The following is a 19,365-nucleotide window of genomic DNA, read 5'->3' as shown; positions in this document are numbered from 1 at the left end:
GTGGGTGCCTCGGTGGAGCTGTGTGGTGGGTGCCTCGGTGGAGCTGTGTGGTGGGTGCCTCGGTGGAGCTGTGTGGTGGGTGCCTCGGTGGAGCTGTGTGGTGGGTGCCTCGGTGGAGCTGTGTGGTGGGCGCCTCGGTGGAGCTGTGTGGTGGGCGCATCGGTGGAGCTGTGTGGTGGGTGCATACCAACCAACACTGCAGCCATCAGACATAAGCAAAATGTTTCAACACTGTTGCGGACCCAGCGGCGATACATTTTTAAGACCCATTAATTGTATGGCATCAAGCCCCTCATTGAAGGCCTAAAACAGCCAGCACACTCGAAAAGTTTCAACCCACCCTGGAACACCAGAAGTGACAGGCATACTCAGTAGACAGTTCCACTAACCAGCCTTTGACCGACACAAGATTAGTCGGTGCAGGGTATTTGTCTCACGACAGGGAAGCCAGAGAGGTCATTTGTGGGGTGGGGTGGGTGGGGTCACAAGTGCTTGCATAAGCAGACTGGGGCTACAGGATAACTTTCTTTTCAAAGGTCACTAGGCACCCCGGCCTACCAGCAATCAGCTAGAAGCATAGCGAGGTCCGCGACATGGCGATTGTGTTAGAAGAAGCTCTATGCCTCAGAGTGCTGTGTATTAACCAGGACAGCAGAGAGAAAGAAACAGGGTCCCACGGCTCTCCTTAGCCTGGGGTTAGAGGTGTAGCCCCTTCCAAGACCGAGAATCACCCTCTGCTCACTTTACCACACACACACGGCTAGAGAGAAAGCTCGGACTGTGTCGACCACTGCTACAGTGTTCCCCAACCACCGAACTGAACGTAGACCACAAAAAAGGCACTGCCCTACTTGCTGACCCATGGCCTTATCCCACCCGCTCCGGATACTGTAAGGAAATAAAAAGGGGAGGATTTCTCTGTACCGATGGTAAGCTATTTGGGATGAACTGCCTACACTTTTTTTGCGCAAGAGCAACAATACGATACTGTCCAATATCGCCCTGCGGGAGACATGGCCAGCAGCACTGGCAGGCAAAAGCCCATTCCTTTCAGCACAGAAACACCACAAGCTGCTGAAGCTGCAAAGCAAAGGGGAATCGAAAATGAAATGCGACATACCTTGTATGGCAAGGAAGCTGAATCACAAATGTTGGGAGGAGAATTTAATTTTAAAACTAGGACAGAGTACGCCATCTATGCTAAAGTGAGTCGATATTTTGGTTAACAAAACAGTGGTGCCGATAATAGTTTAATGTAAAAGCAATCAGAACCGTGGGCTCATTTTTCACACAAACATTTATTTCAACATTTCAAGCTTAACTCACCTGACCAGAGACAGCAGCAAAATATGAGTCAAGTTTACCGAAATGTATCAGGACGGAATTTGAAAGAAACAAGTTAAACAAGTTTTAAAAAGAGACACGGTCTCCGGCCGTGAAACTGAAAGTACGGCCGGCCGGCCGTGAATAATTAGGGGGTGAGAAATGCGCTGGGAGGGCTACCTTTGATGTGCTAATGCGAGGCAGGCAGGCAGGCGGCTGGTGGCCTTGTGCACGCGCTTTTTAGGGCTTGCGCAATCACCTAAAAAGCACATGCACTTCATGCAATCGCCAGTGGAATCGCCAGTGGTGGTTAACCTCTGGATAAGCCACATTAGAGCTTCGCCAGCTATGCGCATGCGCACAGCAGGCGAGCCCTAAAAATGCAGATAAGGTACAGAGGAAGAGAGGGAGACAAAGAGGGATAGAGAGCGGCAGAGAGCATCTGCAGAGCGAGACTGTGTCCACGTAGGTAAACCATGGCATGGCCTGTGGCTAATGTAGAAGAATGACCCCACAGCGGCAATGTGGCAAGCAGAGAGCAGCATCGTTCTGGGATAGCACCCAGGCGGATGCAGTGCCACTTCGGAGGGACCATGCACTGACATCATTGAATCATAAAAGCATTGCTAATAATGAGCAGCATAAAACACCCAAAAACAATGAGATGTCCCAAGCAAACATGTACCACGTGCATCTCGCTTTGTATTTAAAGGATGGACATCGGGGAAAACAAACTGAGTCTCTCTGTGCAAATGGAAAACATTCGAGTAGAAGGCCTCTTCACAGGAAGAGCACAGTAGGAGAAAGGAGCCCACCGGTGATTAGCAATCCTGCCTGTCTGTGCCACAGCAAGGTCTCAAGCAATGCAAGGAAAGGAGGCTGACACGGGCAAACACCGGGTTGGAGAAGCACGTGCAAGCCTGAAGCAGGTCGGCCGCATACCTTGTACGATTTGGGGAGGAGAAACACGAGAGACGGCCTGGGGCTGTCAAAGTGAAATTGCTGTGGGGAGGGGGAGGAGAAATGCGGGGGCCTTTGAAGTGAAGCTTCACTTGTGTGTGAGAGGTGTGGGAGGAGTGCGGCTCGGCTGAGCCAGTGCGCACGCTGGGGGAAGCTTGTGGGGCGGAGCTGCTGGGGAACAGATGGCAGATGGCTGGCGATTTGATGCTGTGCACGAGCATTTCACGGGCACAGCACCAAATCGCCAGCTAGTTAAACCTCTGTTTAAGCCCCTTTATATCGAGCTCCCGCTCAATGCGCATGCGCATTGAGATAGGTCGCTCGACCTAAAAATGACATGAAGGGAGCCGCAGCCAATGGCCAATTATGTCATGGGAGCCACAGATTGAAAAAGTTTGGGAACCACTGACGTATGGTGACGTTTTTGGGTAATCCTGTGGTTTAAGGGGCATGTTTTTTTGTTGTTTTTTTTAGCCAATAATTTAGTAAATCCTTAACCATTCTTTTAAAGTTTTTCTAAAACTATTGGACCGCTGGTGGCAATTTCTATATATTGTGCCCTGTGTTCTTTTGTAATGGGCATTCTACGTGAAACGTGAACTAATGTTTTTGGACCGCTTTGGGCCTCGCGGCCTGTTTTTTTTTTTATGAATGGGGGCCGGAAACAGTCCCGCTGCACCACAGGCAGTGGGTGTGTTTTTAGGAATGGAGGACAGCTGAATAAACTACAGTGCGCATTGCCGCCCCTTCCCGTATCTCCTGCGAAGGGGGATGGGATCCAAGCAGCTATAGGGAGGGGGCTGGTGATCGAGTAGGATGGGGAGGAAACGTAACAGGGAGGAAGAAGAGCAAAGGCGGGGAGGGAAGAAGAAGAGGATGATGGGAGAGAGAAGAGGGCAGGGATTGCGAGGCAATTTTGGGCTCAATAAAGAGGGCAGGGATGCGTGAGAGGAAGTGGGCGACATCTTCGAGTGAGAGGAGCAGGCATGTGAGGAGAGAAAGGTGGTGGGGAAAGTGGCAGTGGTTTAGAGGTGAGAGGTTGTGCGGAATTACAAGACTGTCGCTTTTGAGGACTACATGGGTTCGAGACCTAAAAACAGAGATACGCCTCTCTTTGTAGGTCTGGACGCAAACAAGCACTCGCCATGACACAGCCTTTTCTCTTTTAGCCCTGTTCCTTTCAGACTGGCTTCCTTGACTTCCTGCTAACGTAAAATGTTACTTATCTTCTTTATGGGGCCATCTGTTTCGCCCCATAAAGAAGATAAGAAACCTTTTACCACAGCAGTAAGACAAAGAAGCCAGTCTGAAAGGGACGGGGCTAAAAGAGAAAGAAGTACGTCACTGGGACCTCTTTTCAAATGGATGACCACTGTTTAGCATGAACGGTGACACCAGCCAGAGAAAAAGAGGGGCGGGGCTTAACCTCACTAGTGAAACGTACTCGGGATCATTAAATCTCGCCAGCTCGACTGCACATGTGCGCAGCCACCGCAGGTCGAGACCTAAAAAGGATGTCTGCATTAGAAGGTGCGCGAGAACATGCTCTTGCAGGCAGTGTTCACAATTCAAGCGCGACAGGCGAGGCAGTGAAAGAGGAGAAACGCTGATTGGTTAATTCATAGAGCGGCATTTTCCACTAACATGAACAGCCCAAAAGCTGAGAAACATAAAAAAAATTTGCTCCTTGTTGCATGGAGAGTTGGATAATTAGAGCCTGATGTTGTTTGTTTTCCAAATTACAATAAAGAATAGTAATAAAGGCACAGCCCTGATCCAGTTCTCCTCATATGTGGATAACCTTTCTGAACGGACAAAAACTGAACACAACTCTAATAGATCCAGCACCTTTACCCTAACTGTTTCAAAAGGTTAGGTGCTTTCCCCTATGGTCACCAACCTATACTTGGAACCTCTGACGACAATCCTAACACACTTGAACCTTTCATACCATCTCTAAGTTGACGACACTCCGTTCTAGCTAAAAAAAATGGACTAAAGACATTCTTTCTCTGGACCACGTTCTTAAAGACATCCAACCCTGGCTGCCCAGCAAGCACTTGAAATTAAACCTTCTTACTAAACTATGTCCTTAAATCATCTCCCCACAGTTCCATCCCAGTTCAATAGGGACCTGACTCACTTAATGGGATTAAATTATTTAATGCACAAAGTCTCACTGAAGCCTCCTCAAAAACCAGAACCTATACAGGTGCACATAAATGCAGTAACAGTGTCCCTGATCAAGTTAAAGCTTTTGAGAAACATCAAACCATTCTTTTCAGTAGGGATTTCTCTCTTTTTTTTTAAACAGTGTTTCAAGCCATGAACATCTCAAAAATATGGTATAAATCAGCAAACTGCATAACTTTGGCTCAGAAGAGAAGTCAGAAACATTTTTAATGTGGCTTGCTTTACCTATAAACCTTGACAGTATGGAACACCAGAGAATTTTGCAAATAAACTCACTTTCTGGAGGTGGTCGTTCTTTGGATAGTTTCACTCACATACTTTGCGAGCTCCCAGATTCAAGAAACAAATATCTATTGATCCTTCTCTGGTAACACTACCAGAACCCCGAACAAGATCCTGTGCCTGCTGATCGCCACTGAGCTAACTTGCACTTTATTTATTTGGCTGACTCAAGCCTGTTTGCGCACTGTGCCGCTTTGCTACCACAACTGCATAATTATTTGTGCCTGCTGCCTGCCTGATCGCCGCTGAGCTTACCTGCATTTTACTTAACTATTTAAAGTGTATTTTCACTCGGTTTGCGCGTTTGCTGTGCTCCCCCCTCCGCCTCCATTTTGTTTGTTGTTGTGCTCGTCTTTGGCCCGCCCCGCCTCCCAGCTGAGACGCCCTCGCCCCTCCCCCTCCACCATCCATATATGACAGGTGTTTTCGCGCGCAGCGTTCCCGCGCAGCGACCGCGCCCCAGCCGCGCCAAAGGTAAGCCCGTCTACGCCCGTCCGCGCCTGGACCGCGCCCAGCGCCAGACCCCCTGCTCCCCGCGCTGCCCAGCCCTCCCGCATCACCTACGATGCCGCCACCCTCCTAGCCCTCAACCCTGGTCGCGCCCCCACCTGCGTCCAAGCGGCTCCTGGACACACCCATGGACCTTTCTCCTGCTACTCCTGCAAATTCAGCGGCACCGACAACATCTCCGCTACGACCACACCACTGATTCCCGACCCCAACCACCTACAATGCATCCTTCTCAACACCCGCTCGGTCCACAGACACGCCATTGACCTATGGAATCTATTAGACACCATCTCTCCAGACGTCGCCTTCCTAACGGAAACATGGATGAACGCTTCCTCCGCCCCAGACATCACCATTGCCATCCCTGAAGACTATAAGATCACTCGCAAAGACCGTACCGGCCATACAGGAGGAGGAATCGCTATCGTCCATAAGAAATCAATCCGCATCTCAACCAGCTCTGACGCCAACCTCGCCAACTCCGAACACCTTCACTTCCAGATCCACATCGACCCCAAGACCACACTCAGAGGCACCCTCCTCTACAGACCACCAGGACCCCGCGCAAAATTCAGTGAAGACATCACGGACTTCATCACTCCACACGCGCTCCCCTCCAAAGAATACATCCTTCTGGGAGACCTCAACTTTCACCTTGAAAAGATCAACGACCGCAACACCACCACCCTCTTGGACAACCTCGCCAACCTCGGACTTAAACAACTGGTCACTTCCACCACCCACATCGCAGGTCACACACTCGACCCCATCTTCACCTCCAGCAATCATATCTCCTTCAGCCACACTACGGATCTCCTCTGGACTGACCACAGCTGCGTTCACTTCACCTACAACAAGCCAAAACCCACCAACCACCTCCAACCAACTCTGCAAAGAAACTGGAACAAAATCACCACCGACCAGATCTCCTCATCGCTCCTTCTAAACACCCCAGCCCACTCCTCTAACCCAAACCAAGCCGCAGCCAACTTCACCCTATGGTTATCCAACACCGCCGACACTTTAGCACCACTGAAAAAACGTCAAAGCAAACATGGCAACAAGAAGGCCTCATGGTTCAACGATGATCTCAAGAAGTCCAAGAAACTCTGCCGCTCCCTTGAAAAGGCCTGGAAAAAAGACCCAACCACCAGCACCAAGGACGCCTTCAAAAACGCCACCCGCACTCACCACCAACTAATCCGAAAGGCCAAGAAAACAGCATTCAAAGATCGACTTGACAACAACGCCCACAAAAGCAAGGAACTTTTCAACATCGTCAAGGAATTTTCCAATCCCTCGGCCAACTCCAACGACATCACCCCCTCTCAAGCCCTCTGCGACTCCCTAGCCTCATTCTTCCACAACAAGATTGCAGACATCCACAACAGCTTCGACAACCAACCCGGAGACCAACCCACCCAACCATATGTTGAACATCCTCCCCCCTCGAACACCCTTAACGACTGGAACCCAATCTCCACTGAGGACACCATCCGCCTGATGAACTCCATCCACTCAGGATCCCCCACAGACCCATGTCCTCACCACATCTTCAACAAAGCAGACTCCGTCATAGCACCGCACCTCCGAGACGTCATCAACTGCTCCTTCAACTCCGCCACCTTCCCGGAAAACTGGAAACACGCTGAACTCACCGCCCTTCTGAAAAAACCCACAGCGGACCCCACCGAACTCAAAAATTACCGCCCAATTTTGCTCCTTCCATTCCCGGCCAAAGTAATCGAGAAAGCTGTCAACAACCAGCTCGCCGCTTTCCCCGAAGACAACAAATCCCTAGACTCCTCACAATCTGGCTTCCGAGCAAAACACAGCACTGAAACCGCCCTCATCGCAGCAACAGACGACATTCGAACTCTACTGGACAATGGAGACACAGTCGCCCTCATCCTCCTCGACCTCTCTGCAGCATTCGACACAGTCTGCCACAGCACCCTTTTACAACGCCTCAGTAACATCGGAATACAAGGAAAAGCACTTGAATGGATCACCTCGTTCCTCACCGGAAGAACCCAGAGAGTCCGCCTTCCACCATTCAAGTCCGAGGCCACTGAAGTCATCTGCGGCGTACCACAAGGATCCTCACTCAGCCCCACCCTCTTCAACGTATACATGAGCCCCCTTGCGGCCATCGCCCGCCAACACAACCTCAACATCATCTCTTACGCGGATGACACTCAACTAATCCTTTCTCTCACCAAGGACCCCAGCACCGCCAAAACTAACCTACACGAAGGAATGAAAGAAGTTGCTGAATGGATGAAACACAGCCGTCTGAAACTGAACTCAGATAAAACAGAAGTCCTCATCCTAGGTACATCCCCCTCTGCATGGGACGACTCTTGGTGGCCGGAAGCCCTTGGAAAAGCACCCATCCCGACAGACCACGCACGGAACCTAGGCGTTATCCTGGATTCTTCACTTTCAATGAACAGACAAGTCAGCGCCGTCTCCTCATCCTGCTTCAACATTCTTCGCATGCTCAAAAAAACATTTCGCTGGATCCCCACCGAAACCAGGAAAACAGTCACCCATGCTCTGGTCACGAGCCGACTGGACTACGGAAACACCCTCTACGCAGGTACTACCGCTAAACTCCAGAAGAAACTCCAACGAATCCAAAACGCCTCAGCCAGGATCATATTAGACATCCCGCGCAACGAACACATCTCTGGTCACCTGAAAGACCTCCACTGGCTACCCGTCAATAAGAGAATCACTTTCCGACTGCTAACCCACGCACACAAATCACTCTACGACATCGGACCAGAACGCCTCAACTCACGACTGTCCTTCTACACCCCCTCCCGCCAACTACGTTCTTCCAGCCAAGCCCTCGCCACTGTTCCTCGCATCAACAAGACCACCATGGGAGGCAGATCCTTCTCATACCTGGCTGCTAAAACATGGAACTCACTCCCCACTTACCTTCGCCTTACCCAGAACCACCTAGCATTCAGAAAGCAACTTAAAACGTGGATATTTGACAAGTAATCCTCCTCCCCTCCGAAGCGCCTTGAGACCCTCTGGGTATGTAGTGCGCTATATAAATTCTCTGACTTGACTTGACTAGAGATGCACACAAATCCTCCATTCAAGATTAAATTAAACAGCCTAGGGATGTTAACTATCTCCACACACCCTACTTATCTTTCAATAGAATAGTGCCACTTTTTCTTTCAGTGAACATATGTAACATTGTTTATTCCTGTTTTTTTTCCACCTGGTGTAACTTCCCATTGTTATTGCAAAGTGCTGGATACTCCATATCTATTTTGTGCTATATAAAACTCCAAAAACATATAAAAAGAAAATATTTAAAAAACAAATCTCAGGGTTTGTCTTTTATTACCAAAATTAAACTACAGATTATAATCCTAGGAAGTGAGCACGTATTTTTCAATGTTTTATTGAGGTTTACAAGCCAAATATAGCAATAATGGTACATCATGAACTAGAACATCCTTTCAACCTACAAGGCACAGGTTGAGTCCTAAAAGTACTTGCAGATTTAGCAGACAACTCGAATTACTGACCAAATCAGAACAAATTATTACGTGGGAAACTCCACAATTTCGGTTTCTTTCCCGGAAGAGTTTTGTCTCATACCAGCAGAAAGAACGTATCTGAAGAAAAACGGTGCATAAAGAAGTTTTTCAATTTTTCAAGAAGGTTATACCCAGATGTTGATCCTGTGCTCCCTGTACCAAAGGAATTAAATTATAACGTATCTAAATATAGAGCTAAATATTAAGAAACTAGTCTGGATTGCATGTGCTCACGTCTGAAGGGGATTGCTCACATCTCAAGGGGATTGCTCACATCTCAAGGGGATTACCCAAAATTGGCACTTTTTTAAAGGGACCGAAAGATTTCCGTGTTAGCTATTTGCTGACATTCTGCCACAGTATCATTTAAGGTGAAACTCAAAGCTTTTCACGAAAACTCTATGAGTGCCCAGATTGTTTACATCACAATTATGTAGACTGCCTGAAAGATCAATGGCCCATCACTTCTCAATGCAGAACTATTGTACTCTAAGGCACTGTAGCAACCCAATTAGACTAAATCAGTGGTCTACATTTGGGGATGATGCAATAAAGGACTGTTCAACTTCAGATGGTACTGATAGCCTGAAACCACAAGAGCTGGGATAAGGGGTCTGTCAGGGGGCCTCTGCAGAGGACGGACGGGGTGGGGACATTAATGGCTATTAGTTTCCACCCCGTCCACATGACACCTACGGCCCCTTCAACGCGGCTTGGGCTTCCCCGGAGGCGAAGTCTCCAGTCCTGACGTTACCGACTGCAAGCCTGTCAGACCTGGAAGAGGCGGATAAAGAGACGTCAGCGGAACCTGAAGCTGCGAAAGCCGGAGGAAGAGCCAGAGTTTGGGAGCAGGAGCGAGAGACTAATAGTCAGAAGAACGGAAGGAGAACGGACCGAGCAGGAGACGGAGAGGTCAGGTGGACCGAAGAGCCAGGAGGACAACGATACCGCGATTTGCCCCGCTTCTGGGGAAGCGTGGCTGGAAAAGGTACGAAGTAGTATACTGCACTTTGCTTTTTCACAGGGAGGGACAGGGTAGAACCTTCTGGGGAGGTCACGGGGCTGTGTGTGGGTTTTTTTTGGTTCTTTTTGCACTCACCGTCCTTATTTTATACCATCGTCTATTTTTTGGATAAGTGTATGGTGGCAGCCCTTGGTGAATCCTCACACCCCGTCCCCCTCTTAAAAACCAATGGTCCTTGAATCCTTTCCTTGAAACCGTCTGGTCTTTCTTTCCTCATATCAAGCCGGAGAGGAACCAAAGACCACTTCCCTGAAGAGACGAGCCCTCGTGGAGGCTAGGATAGCAAGGATCGCCCTTCCCTCAAGCCCCAGAGCGAGTCAGTTGATCCCTACCTGTTTTGAATGGATGTTTTCATCTTTTTGTTTGATCCAGATTAAACCCCTTAAACTATCATTGTTCATGTTGATTCATCACCCAGCCCATCCCTCTCAGTGGCGTCACTAGGGTTGGTGTCACCCAGTGCGGGTAACTCATGGTGTCACCCCCTCACGACTTACCGCATGGACCATCTCCCCCTCTGTCCGCACCGTCTCCCCCTCTGTCCGCACCGTCTCCCCCTCTGTCCGCACCGTCTCCCCCTCTGTCCGCACCGTCTCCCCCTCTGTCCGCACCGTCTCCCCCTCTGTCCGCACCGTCTCCCCCTCTGCCCGCACCGTCTCTCCCTCTGCCCGCACCGTCTCTCCCTCTGCCCGCACCGTCTCTCCCTCTGCCCGCACCGTCTCTCCCTCTGCCTGCACCGTCTCTCCCTCTGCCTGCACCATCTCTCCCTCTGCCTGCACCATCTCCCTCTCTGCCTGCACCATCCACCCCCTCCACCTGCACCCCCCTCCCCCGCCTGCTGCTCTTTTAACCCTTTCCTTGTAACTGTTAGGAAGTCACTTTTTTCTAGTTTTGGCATTCAGTGATGAGTTAGTAATACGCTGCTTTGTTGCACAGCCTTGGGACAGTTGTGTGTGGGTTGAAAAGGGATAGTCACATTTGGAAAACTGAAACCGATGGTTATTTGATATTACAAGTGTATAATTCGCACTTTGTCATGTTGTGTTGCCTCGTGGTGCCAAATGTGCAACTAGAATTGTTGCATGCATTGCGAAAGATTAATCTTAGAAAACCTCACACTCACTGGAGCCGACCGCTTGTAGCTGGTCAATTAGATATTACTCTGGGAAACATCTGATATTTATTACACCCAAGCAGTGACAAAAAAAAGGTGTAAAGAAAATTAAATGTGTATATTGTGTTTATACAAAAAACAACTAGACATTATAACGCACGCTACTTACCCAAATGGAAACGCGTGAGTTCCTTGTCCACAAGGGTGACGTGTTCTCAGACCGTGAAATATAAAGACCGATCTTTCAAAGTAAAAAAGTTCGATTTGAACTTCCGTCAGGGAGGGGATTCTGTAAACATTGGTTGGTGAAAAATGCCAACGTGCGAAGGCTGTTTGTTGGGAACATCTAACTGCAAACACGGAGTTGCATCACCGGAAGATATTAAAGGTGTCTCCCTCTCCCCGGCAGGACTCAGAGCTCCGCTCAGACAGGAGGGCTTGTGCTGTTTACCCTCCGCGGAATGGACATTTGAGGGAACTCTCAGAGTTGAAGTTAGTGTCTATAGCTATTATAAAAATATGCCTCTGATGGAATATGAGACGATCACATTCAAAGAATTATTTTCTAAAATCTCAACTACATTTTCGTTACGATCGGAATTTTTAAAACTGATAAAATCTTGTTGTAAAAAAAATACAATTATTTGGTATTTGCTTGGAGACTTCCTGATTATAAAGCAGAAGTGAGGCTGCAGAGATGTGCTACACAGCGTAACGGTGTCACCCCATGCGATGGTTTCACCCGGTGCGGTCCGCACCCCCCGCACCCGCCTAGTGACGCCCCTTGGTGACAGTGTCAAACATGGGAACATATTGCACTGGCTTCCAGTTGAAGCAAGAATCTATTTGAAGCATTAGTGTACTTCACCTAGGTAGCAATATGCTACTGGTAAAATCTCTTTCTACCAGTAAGGCATTTACATTTAGCCAGTTGTATTCATCCTGCTCATTGTTTTATTTGAGGGTGGATGACTGAGGTACTTGTTGACCTACAATGTAGATTACATACTGCCCGCCAAAAGGGTCTGCTGTGTGAAAATGAAATTGTTATTTACTTAATTCTAATGTAACTTTTATTTGTACAGCCTACCCCTTTTAGTGCGAAGATTTTTGAGAGCCCTTTGGTTGCTCTGCATGCAAATATCACAACGTTTTTGATTTGGTTGCAAAACATACAGGGGGTGTAGGGGAGGAGCCTGCTCAAACTCTGCATAGAGATGATTTCTCTTTAATATTGTGTGAGAGAAGACCAAACTAGATCTCAAAGGCAAAATGTACACATTCAGCATAAGATGGTGTGAGAATTATGAGGCAATCAGTGGTTTTGGGTGGTAATCTGCACAAGTTCTGTAATTTACCATTGGTACTTCAGGGTTACTATTACTGCTGCAAACAAAAAGATCGGAGTGTTGGAAGCCGGCTCTGTATATATTACATCAAAGTATGGTATAGTGTGCACAGAGTCCAGTGGATCACCAAAGGTATAGCAGAGGCTAAAGTAGGTAATACCTCGCTCTCTTATGGTAATGTGATTGAGCAGTCCAGCTTATCAGAGGATAGTGTTAAGCATTTGTTGTACACACTCAGGCAAGAAATTATGTCACAAAGAATGAATCCAGACCAATGGGTTGCATAAAAGTTGTTACTTTCTTATTTTTATTACTAGAAACAAGATTTACTTAGTAGCTGGTAAGTGAGACTTTCAATGAAACAATGCTTTTCAAGATACAATGTATACTTGTTTTGTAGAATCATACAAGTTATTTTGCAGCAGAGAAAATGAAATGAAAAGACCATTTGTTAAACGCAATAGCAACCCTGAGGCGTCCTAGCGCTGCAGACATACGCGGACAGGGAGGCTGCTTAATGTCTAATGTAAAGCAGAGTTTGCGGAAAGGTAGCAGGTTGGGCTCTGCCCGCATGTGGAGGGGAAGAGAGTTACACATTTTGGCTGAATTGTAGGCAAATGAGCGGCCACCACACCTTGTTCTTTCGAGCCATAGTGGAATATTTTACTATGAATGGACAGTGGAATCTGTTACTACACTGTTGGAGGCCATGAAAACAACCATCCGAGGATTTGATATTGCCCATCGCACAGCAGCTAAACGCCAGAAAAAAGAGGAGAGGAGTTGGCCTAAGGGCTAGGGCGGTCGACCTCGAATCTGGGGAACCGGTTTCGAGTCTCGGCAACGACCCTGAACTTCCTGTGATTCTGGGCAAATCACTTAATTTCTCCATGCCTCACACACACAAAAAAAATTAACGTGTCCTCATGTAACGCAACTGGTGCTATGTAAAGCGTTCTGATACCAGATACCTTTGGGTCAAGTTTGTGCTATATAAAACTCTGTACAATAAATACAACACTAAGCTCAGACCATCCAAACCGAGCTGTCAGCACAAGAGCGAGACAGTGTGGGCTCTCGCCACCAACTGGGAATCTTGCAGAGAAGGTATCAAAGCATCCAACTAGATGAGGTTATACATAAATGGCAGGCCACGCAAACCCAAATCTACCAATTGGGGGTGGTGGGGGGGGGTGTAAGTCAGGGAAGATTCTATATAGACTGTGCCAATATTCCCTAAAACCGACATAAATATCCATAATTAAATCAGGCACTGACAAGATGATCACTGATCCCTTACATGTGGCTGGTGCCTTTGCCTTATTCTATGACGCACTTTACACTAAACGTGAAGTCCTGTCGGAATCCCAGATCGACGACTTATTTAGGGATATACCACCACTGCGCGCGAAGCCTTAGATAGCCCCATTACACTGCAGGAAATAACTTCAGCGGTCATGGGGATAGCTTCCGGCAGATCACCAGGACCCAATGGATTCCCTCGCAAATTCTTCAAAATGCATATAACAATGCTGGGCCAAATGTCGGACTCCGGACTGAATACATGCAGAGATAGTGGTCTTTCCAAAACCAGATCGCCCACCTGAATTATGTGCATCCTATTGGGCCATTTCTTTATTAAATATTGAAGCCAAGATACTGGCTAAGATTTTAGCATGTAGGCCGATTGATACCACACCTCCCAGCCTTGATCCATCCAGACCAGGCCGGCTTCATGCCACTCGACATGCTATTCAGAGAGCTTATAATGCAACAGCCGCTGTTGATAGACTAGATAGACCAGTAGCCTTACCACTAGTTGACATGGACAAGGCATTCGATTTGGTCAACTTGGCCTACAGGTTCATGTTATTGAAACATTTAAATATGGTCTATTGAGGGGTGGAGAGAAGGACACCTCTCCCAAAATGGGATATAGATAATTAATATTTATACTTTGTTAAAGCAATGAAGGAACTTCCTTCAATTATTTGAGAGTAAGTTATTAGAACACCTTCGAAAGATCACAACCAGTTTCTGCAACAGCTATATAAGTCAACGTAAGTGCTATAAAAATGCCACAGTAACAGCAGAACAAGAAACCTACCCACTTCTTCCAAACTACCCACTGTAAAACACTCCTCACGTACAATGTTCACTTACTGGCAGCTTGATTGGGGAGAGGAGTTGGTCTAGGTCAGAGGTCTTCAATCTGTGGGGCGCGACCCCCAGGGGGGTTGTGGAGTCCTTTGAAGGGGGTCGCAGATTCTGTCCCTGGCTTGGGCTGATGAGGGTGCTCACGGGAGGCCTAATTCACACCGAGGTGTGAAAAACATCGAAGCCTCATTAACAAGTAAAAGACTTGTCAAGTACTCGGGTGTGGCTGTGTGTGTGTGTCCCTGAAGCCGTTTCGAGCTGGGGGAAGTCGGGGTGGGGGGCTGGGGGAGCAGGCTGTAGTGTAGCCTGCCCTTTGAGGTCAATGGAAATTGCGCGCTGTGGGTCCCGCGACACATCCCCCGCCACCAGCAGGGAGGCACAGAGATGCCCTGCCATGAGCGGGAAAATAGGAAAAACACGCAGAGATACTGACCCCTCCCACATGAGAAAGGCACAGAAAATGTGGGTGAATGAATGATGGGTGGATGGATGGATGGATGTAAGGATGAAGGATGGATGGATGTGTGAAAAGGTGGGTGGATGAATGATGAATGGGTGGTTGAAAGGGTGGATGGATGAAAGGGTGGATGGATGACAGGATGGATGGATGACAGGATGGATGGATGACAGGATGGATGGATGGATAAAAGGTCGCATGGATGAATGATGGATGGATGTGTGAAAAGATGGGTGGATGAATGATGGGTGAATGGATGGATGAAAGGGTGGATGGATGAACGATGTATGGATGGATAAAATATTGCATGGATGAATGATGCATGGATGGATGTGTGAAAAGGTGGGGGGATGAATGATGGGTGGATGAATGATGGGTGGGTGGATAGATGAAAGGGTGGATGGATGATGGATCGATGTATGGATGGGAGGATGAATGGGTGGATGGATGTATGTATGGATAAAAGGTTGCATGGATGAATGATGGATGGATGTGTGAAAAGGTGGGTGGATGAATGATGGAAGGGTGGATGGGTAAAGGATGGATGTATGGATGTAAGGATGAAAGGGTGGATGGATGAAGGATGGATGTAAGGATGAAAGGTTGGATGGGTGAAGGATAGATGGATGAAGGATAGATGTATGGATGTAAGGATGAAAGGGTGGACGGATGAAAGATGGATGGATGAATGAAAGGGTGGATGGGTGGAAGGAAGGATGAAAGGGTGGACGGATGAAAGATGGATGGATGAATGAAAGGGTGGATGGGTGGAAGGAAGGATGAAAGGGCGGATGGATGGATGTATGGATGGATAAAAGGTTGCATGGATGGATGTGTGAAAAGGTGGGGGATAAATGATGGGTGGATGGATGAAAGGGTGGGTGGATGAAGAATGGATGTATGGATGGGTAAAATATTGCATGGATGAATGATACATGGATGGATGTGTGAAAAGGTGGGGGATAAATGATGGGTGGATGGATGGATGAAAGGGTGGGTGGGTGGATGGATGAAAGGGTGGATGGATGATGGATAGATGTATGAATGGGAGGATGAAAGGGTGGATGGATGTATGGATGGATAAAAGGTCGCATGGATGAATGATGGATGGATGTGTAAAAATGTGGGTGTATGAATGATGGGTGGATGGGTAAAGGATGGATGTATGAATGGAAGGATGAAAGGGTGGATGGATGAAGGATGGATGTATGGATGTAAGGATGAAAGGGTGGATGGGTGAAGAATAGATGGATGAAGGATAGATGTATGGATGTAAGGATGAAAGGGTGGACCGATGGATGGATAAAAGGTTGCATGGATGAATGATGCATAGATGGATGTGTGAAAAGGTGGGAGGATAATTGATGGGTGGGTGGATGGATGAAAGGGTGGGTGGATGGTCTTATGGATGAAAGGGTGGATGAATTAAGGATGCATGTATGGATGGGAGGATGAAAGGGTGGATTGATGTATGGATGGATAAAAGGTTGCATGGATGGATGGATGTGTGAAAGGGTGGGTGGATGAATGATGGGTGGATGGATGGAAGGGTGGATGGGTAAAGGATGGATGTATGGATGGAAAGATGAAAGGGTGGATGGATGAAGGATGGATGGATGGATGGATGGAAGGATGAAAGGATGGATGGATGTGTGAAAGTGTGGGTGGCTGAATGATGGATGGATGTGATGAGGTCTAACAGGCGCATTTATGGTTGTCAAAAGATGATGATGAGGAGTACCAGTTTCTAGAAACTTTTGTCAGAAGGGGGTCCTTACCCCTAAAAAGGTTTTACAAGGGGGTCTCGGCATCAAAAAGTTTGAAGACCTCTGGTCTAGGTTGACCTAGAATCTGGGGAACTGGGTTCGAGTCTCGGCAATGACGCTGAACATCCTGTGATTCTGGGCAAATCACGTAACCTCCCCATGCCTAACAAAAATTTATGAAACTGGTGCTATGTAAAGCGCTAAGTAAAGATCCCCAACACACATTTAAACTGCCTAGTCATGTCCCACTTGGACTACTCTATAATTATGTACATGGGACCTCTCCCAAAAACTTACTAACAATTTAGAATCCATTAGACTTCATTTATCATCTTTTGCAATAAAGAAGTGCATGCAATTGTTGACTTATGCAATGCCACTGGGTGAGCTCAATATTCCACAACAAACCCAAAATTGCCCATCAATTTAATATATTTAATGCAGTCCACCACAAAAAATGGAAAACACCTGAATGTGTAGGTACATCAATTCTGACAAGTTCTGCAATACCAATGCTTTTGTGAAACACACTTGGGCACAAGCCTCTCACAACACACTAATATGTCCCACATAGGTAACACCACAAACCAACCTTTAAAACCATACACTCTGAAGACCAGGAACCAGATGCAAGTCAAAGCGCATGATGACTTTGCCAGGTCAAAGAACCTATATACATAATCTAACAGAGACAACCTAGGAAAGTGCTTTAACCTCTGTAGGGGTAGAAAAAGAACGTAAGATGAGCCTGGCCCATGTAACCAAAACCATGTCAGGTCTGAACGATGTTCACTCGCTACTAGTCAAACCAAAAAGGATCAAACTTAATGTCTCTACCATTGACAAAGCAGTTCGGGGGGGGAAAAGGTCCAACATACCTGCTGCAATGCCCGCACTACGCCCCACTAAAAAGCTCAGCTCATCATCCGCTAACTTGATCTATTAACGTTCATTCGAGCACATCAAACGAGGAAGGATCCAAGGTATACAAGTTTCAAGACAATGGAACTCCTTAAACCCCTCCTTGAGAACTGGACCTCCGTCAGGACACTTCTAAATAGTGAACTATTCAGACACATGTGGCAATAGGTCTTTCGAAGTACCGGGGTTGATGTTTTTGTTCTTCTGACTAACAGCTTCTAGCATTCTGAAGTAAACTTAGGGTTACGTACAGTGCAGCAACAAACCCCAAAAATAAACTTCTATAGTAGTCTCTTGGTGTAAAAGAGTCCGCCTCAATCATTATTAGGGGGGCTTGCTCCGTTCATTTGCAAAAAAACAGGTAGTTCTTTACTAGCCAAAGGTGTCATTAACCCTTCAAAAGTAATAAACTAAGGCCACGATGACAAACTAAAATAATTGTACACAATAAACTAATCAGTATAGTCCCAGCTACGTATATTAAGGTTGCCATCCAAAATTTTTGTTAGCAATTGCCCACATTTGAAAAAGTGCACTTGCTACGAATTGAAAATATACTACGATCTATGTGAACCCATTTGCAGGGGTCACATAAAGGATGGACATTCAAGGATAGTGGGTGACCGGACTATGTCATTCTCACCGGTTTCTTTTTATTGCTCTCTCCCCCTCCGATGCACTGCATGTTTATTTCCCATGCTGTATTTTTTTCTGTGGTTTGCTTCCTTACTGCCGGCCTACTATGTAATGTAAAGTTCTTCTGTTTACTGTGTGTATGTAAAGCGCTCTGATACCTATAGGCCAAGCTAGCGCTATATAAAACTTTTAAAATAAGTGCCTCGTGGAAACCCTAGTACGGATTAGCTGTGTGTATGACTGCATCGTGCCGTGTAATAACGTGAACCCGTATAACGGGGACTAATGCACTTTATGCATCTGAACAGCAGTGCAGGCAATGGTGTTTCTGAGCAGCGTCTACAAATGAATTGTGATAGACCTGACGGCGCGTGTGGGCTAGAATATTCGTTCTTTCTGAAGAATTGCAAATTATGTGTGTAGACGCTTGAGGGCTATTCGTTCATTCGGTCCTGGGGTGCTACCGGCGTTCCTCGGTTATAATGTGTGCAGACACGCCTCAACGCGTTGGGCTGCGGACTATCAATTGAACACGGGTTTGTTTGCTTTAAACCGGCTCTGGGCACTTCCGCCCTGCAGCACAACAGAAAGGCCTCGCTGCCGCACACTGCGCATCCACAGCGCCACTATTTGAAGCGCTTTGATGCGCAGCGGAAACATCTCCTCAGAGAAGGCACCACCGGGCTCTTACCTGCCTGCGGGCCTCCGCCCCGCCCCCTCACTCCCGGATCCAGCGGCCCCGTGTGAACAGGAGCGCGAAAGGGCAACGTCCGTTCCCTTTCGCCGGAACCGGACGCGCGAGTGACGTCACTGTGCTGCGCAGCACAGGCGGAGCTGGACATGAAAGACGGACTAAAGACGCCTTTTCCTCTTGGTATGACGGCCATAGCGGCATACACGGAATAGGGTTCGCCTTGGTTTGACCCTAATTGCCGCTATCATGTAACTTTCTCACGGAATCAAATTAGTTGCCTGCATGGGAAGAGCCAATATTTTACAAGTTTCTTTTCTGTAAATGTGTTCGTTAACTGCAGATTCGGTATTTTTACTTGAAAGGCAATGTTATATCTTGAAACGGAAGCTTGACATTTCATTTTTTTTACA

The 19,365-nt window shown here is 47.4% G+C and overlaps 1 protein-coding gene across 2 annotated transcripts in view; it reads right to left on the bottom strand.

The window, feature by feature from the left end:
• The window catches only part of LOC147725998 (uncharacterized), a 162,212-nt gene extending 143,125 nt beyond the window's left edge, over nucleotides 1-19,087 (bottom strand). For both annotated transcript variants that reach the window (XM_086960112.1, XM_086960113.1), the window contains exon 1: nucleotides 18,953-19,087. The gene's annotated coding sequence lies outside the window, so the exon portion shown is untranslated. The remainder of the gene's footprint in view (nucleotides 1-18,952) is intronic.
• Between the last annotated feature and the right edge of the window lie 278 nt (nucleotides 19,088-19,365).

Source organism: Lissotriton vulgaris, chromosome 3_1, assembly GCF_964263255.1.
Source record: "Lissotriton vulgaris chromosome 3_1, aLisVul1.2, whole genome shotgun sequence".
NCBI classification, from domain to species: domain Eukaryota; kingdom Metazoa; phylum Chordata; class Amphibia; order Caudata; family Salamandridae; genus Lissotriton; species Lissotriton vulgaris.
The sequence above is the reverse complement of the archived record's forward strand: the minus strand, read 5'-3'. Positions and strand labels throughout refer to the sequence as shown.